The 5,000-nt window shown below is 42.9% G+C and overlaps 1 long non-coding RNA gene across 1 annotated transcript in view; it reads left to right on the forward strand.

Moving 5' to 3' along the window:
- The window catches only part of LOC135109313 (uncharacterized), a 28,070-nt gene that overhangs the window by 12,179 nt on the left and 10,891 nt on the right, over positions 1 to 5,000 (forward strand). The gene's annotated exons all lie outside the window — the stretch shown is intronic.

A 5,000-nucleotide genomic window follows, 5' to 3' on the forward strand; every position in this document is an offset into this window, starting at 1 on the left:
CTTTATATCCATGGTAATGTTCATCTGTCCATCTGAACAGTGGCAGTGTTAACCAGCATCTGCACTCTGTGATCTCTTTCACAGATTAAACCTTTTCCTTTCTAATCTTTTGGGAGCCGCAACATGGCGGACTTTACCCCTCATCCCTTTCCCCCCATTCTACTCCATATTTTTGTTTCTGGTATTTCAAAATTAGTTTAAAATTTTCCACCAGATTAATAAAGATCCTCAAGATTTAAGATAGCTAAGCTTGAAGAAAAGTCATAGCAATCAATGGTTTAAGACAAAAGAAAAGTGGTATAGAAAGTAAAATAATTTCTATGAGACTAAAGATTTTGAACTTTCCAGCTGATCGACGTGTTGGTAATTTTGTTGTTCAGCACTGTGAAGCGTCCGAGTGTGAATGAATGTGCTCTTTTACGAACATTTCAGTGGTGGTGTCACGTGTCACAGTCTTCATGCAACACGTATCTCCGTGGACGGCCATTTATATAAGAATATCACTTTATATATATATATATATATATATATATATATATATATATATATATATATATATATATATATATATATATATATATATATATATATATATATATATATTACACCAACGGTACAACTTGGCGAGATTGACAGTGCGGGAGGGAAGGTGTGCACTGCGTAGCATTATCCATTACTGCCTTAAAGTGTGATATCGGAGACTTTTCCTCACATAAATCAAGTCGTAAACTAGACTTAATTGCCTAGACTGATCGATGGCCATTATTGCCATCGTTAAGTTACAAGACAGATGGATGAGATAAATGTGTGTCCTTACTCAGTATTATCTCACAACACAATCTGGAAAATGAAAAGAGCACGACTGGTCTCTTTTCGTCATTAGGTATAAATACGCAAAGGGAAAAAAATTCTCCCAATCTTCATTTATTTTCTTCTTCATAAACATTTTACGCGCCACTTTCATGGATAGAGTCACGTTTTTACGAGGTGGTCTTTAACTCCTTCATGACACAATTATTGGTGATATGGAGAAGTGGAGGATGATGTAGATTAGTGCTGTTTGTTGCCGTGAGTGTCCATCCAACTGCAGCGTGAAGAATCTGAAATGTTTCTGAAGCATCGCTGGATGCTGTTTTGTGTTAATTTTCTTAGAATACGAGACATGAAATGCTTAGGTTTTCATACAACAACAACAACAACAACAATTATTACTACTACTACAACCACTACTACTACTACTACTACTACTACTACTACTACTACTACTACTACTACTACTACTACTACTACCGTGTGTGTGTGTGTGTGTGTGTGTGAGTGTGTGTGTGTGTGTGTGTGTGTGTGTGTGTATGTCTCAGTAATAGCGGGATGATAGTCTCGTGGTGGAGTGCGGGTGACGGAGGCAGGAGCAGCAGGAATGCTAGGCGAGGGAGAGGCGGGGTTAAAGAGGGCACAGGCGGGGTGGGCGGGGTGAGTCAGCTGGATGGAGAGGAGGGTATAAAGGGAACACTCTGAAACACATGACGACTTTTTTACTACGTTCTTGTATTACTTCGCGCTGCATCCTGGTATAGGGCCACCTTTCTTTTTTTCCTTTTTTTTTTCAGACTGCTGTTGTATTCTTTTTTTTTCTGTGTGTGTGTGTGACTTCATGGAGTGTATGACGCGCTGTGTCTATTGGCCTGCTTTTTTTTTTTTTTTTTTTCCGCCACAGTGTTTTGTTTCAAGCGTTTATGATATACCGGAACGCTGCCGTATATCGCGTTTCTTTGGGGTGTCAGTGTGAATGTGTGAATGTCCGCCTGTCCCTTGCTTTATATGGTGAAGTGGACTGTGTGGCGGTGATGGTCTTCCTACTTCCTACTTGACTGACCTTTTGGTGTAATGGTGTGGTGTTCCTCGTACTTTCTTACCATCTCTCTTTTGGTATAATGTGTTTGTTGTCTGTGTGTTTCATGTTTTGATGCGGAGAGAGAGAGAGAGAGAGAGAGAGAGAGAGAGAGAGAGAGAGAGAGAGAGAGAGAGAGAGAGAGAGAGAGAGAGAGAGTGTCACATACTGAATATCAATACAATATATTACTACTACTACTACTACTACTACTACTACTACTACTTCGCCACCTCGGGAGTCTGGTGTAAGTGGAAGTGTTGCTCTAGAGAGGCTGAAGCGCTGCTGTGTGTTATAATTCCGTGATGGTGTATCGGAAGCTTCCTGTGATAGTGAGGCCACGTTCACCCATCACCAGTCTGAGGAAAATAAGATTAAACCTTGCTCAGCAGTTCCCTCAGAGGTCGACATCCCTTTAAAGTCCGTGTGGTGTTAATGGCTCCTTTTATGCACATATGGAAATGAGGAGTGTCTGGCGGAGGGTCTAAGATGGGAGGCAATAGTATCCAAGGGCCGCTGTTGCCATCTCGCCTCAAGAAGTCAAAATAATACAAAATCAATATTGAGGATTCCAAGAACAAGCTCCACCAACCACTCCCCTGTAGAAGTGTGGCCTCGGCAGCGCACTCCTCCAGACCTCATCCTTCTAAACTACCTTAATTAACGACTCATCCACAGACATCCCGCTTTTATAGGCCCTCCTTCATCAAGAGAACACAACTAACGATCCCTGCCTCGCCCGTAACGACCAGTACTCAGCAATCCTCGGTATAACGACGTACCTTCATTATCACTGTCAATAACCGACGCCTGAAGGTAGCAGTTCCTCCCTCATCCACTGCGTACAGCGATGAGTCCCCGGCCCGCCTGAAGGAAGCAGCGCCTCCCCCGTCAGTTGCTTAAGCCCGCATTCTAAAACATTTCAACGACGCACTTCCACTATTTCAAAAAGCTCTAGGTGAAATTACAATGGTTTCTAAGAGTGTTTTAAAGGTTTTAGTGATAGATTGACAAGATTTCTACATTATTAAAAGGAGAACCTGGCTAATGATCTCTGTGACCTTTGAAAATAGTCCTGGTGAGAGAGCAAAGCACTTCTGAACATGGCCCTTACAGCGATGAACCTTCGGGTAGCCTGAAAGAAGCAGCTTCTCCCTCACCCGCTGCTTACAACGATGAACCCCCGCTGGGCCTCCTCACCTCCCGTGCCAATCGACTAGAGATCGTCCGAGCAGCGCCTGCCGCTTCCTTCCCCAGGGTGTGTGGGGGGAGGGTGATGTGTGACATGTTATCGACAGGTGTGAGCGTGGGAGAATCCCTGTCCCTTCTCCCCATCCCCCACCGCGGCCCCTGTATTGACCCGGTGGGTGGTATTGGCACCTTGACACCAGGCCACCGCCTCCTGCTCCTGCTGCTGCTGCTGGTGGTCCTCATCCTGGTCATAACTCATTGCCTTAATTTTCTTTTCTTTTTTTTTCTTTTCTTATTTCATTTTTTTCGGCGTGAAGGAGATTATTCAAGGGAAAAACAGAATATAAAAAAGAAATAAGGAAAGAAAAGAAAAAGGCGCCAAGTTGCCTGCTTGTTCAAAAAAAGTTACGGTGGAAGATTTCTAAAACGGAGGTCACTTTACTCCAGGAGCATGTGTGCTGTCCTTCCACACACACACACACACACACACACACACACACAATTTCATTTCATTCTTTTGTGCTGTGAGATTAACTTTTTTGGGGGAGGTACGGTTAATAAGAGAGAAAGAACAACGTAAATAATATGCAGCATTTGTGACAGCACTTAATTAGCAAGTATAAATATATGCGAACTGGTTAGAGAGAGAGAGAGAGAGAGAGAGAGAGAGAGAGAGAGAGAGAGAGAGAGAGAGAGAGAGAGATAGAGAGAGAGAGGTGTCATAGTGAATATATGATGATGCTAATAAGCTCATACTCTATGGTAAAACTACTACTACTACTACTACTACTGCAGCTGCTGCTAACTTCTTCTTCTTCTTCTTCATCTTCCTCTCCTCCTCTTCTTCTTCCTCTCCTCCTCCTCCTCTTCCTTCTCCTCCTACCACCACCACCACCACCACCACCACTACTGATGGTAATGATGATATTGACGATGATGATGGCAGTGATACAGATGGATGCATGAAATGATGTGATGTTATAGCCAGGCGTGGGCAGAGTGAGGGGCGCTGATAAGGCAGACAAATAGCAGTAGGGAGTTATAGCTGGTGACTGATGGTAATGAGGGGGAAGGGCGATGACTGAGTGTCCATTAACGAGGGGGGTATTAATGGAAAATGATGGAGGGGATGGGAGTAATATGTAGTGTGATCTGGACTGAAAGGGTGAGATGTCTTGGAAGTATTGCTGGTGCTCGCTCTCTCTCTCTCTCTCTCTCTCTCTCTCTCTCTCTCTCTCTCTCTCTCTCTCTCTCTCTCTCTCTCTCTCTCTCTCTCTCATCTGTTCGCCTTCATCCTGAAGACTTGAATGTTTGAGCTGTAGTATTTTTACTGATTTATCTCGACTGCTTCTAACAGGCCCGAATGGAATTTAAGGGTCTCCAGGGGTGTTTCATGATTCTAGTGACAGTTTAACAAGTGTTCTACATCATTAATGAAAATAGAAACACCATGAGAACCTGTAAATAGTTATTATAAGAGAGAGAGAGAGAGAGAGAGAGAGAGAGAGAGAGAGAGAGAGAGAGTGAGAGAGAGAGAGAGAGAGAGAGAGAGAGAGATAAAAAAGGTTGTGGACTTAGGAATGGCTTAGAATAGGGTTGGATGGTCAGCCCAAGTTCCCCCGAGCCGCGTACCAAGCTGGATTTATTTTTCACGGGATCCCTATAGAGGCTCAGGCCGCCCCGCAGTGCTTCTCTGTGCACCCAGAACCAAATACTGATATATATATATATATTTTTTTTTGTTTGTTTGTTTTTATACATGAAAAAAAAAATGAAACTTTTATTACCTGATTTGAAGAGAGTTCCAGTCAGATGTTTGCGGTTAAAATTGTGTTAAAGACGCCATAAGTAGATTCGTGTGTTTATTCTTTGTGTTGCTTGGTATCTGGAACTCTTTTAGCCAAACATAATAATAATAATA

Source organism: Scylla paramamosain, chromosome 2 (assembly GCF_035594125.1).
Source record: "Scylla paramamosain isolate STU-SP2022 chromosome 2, ASM3559412v1, whole genome shotgun sequence".
Lineage (NCBI taxonomy): Eukaryota > Metazoa > Arthropoda > Malacostraca > Decapoda > Portunidae > Scylla > Scylla paramamosain.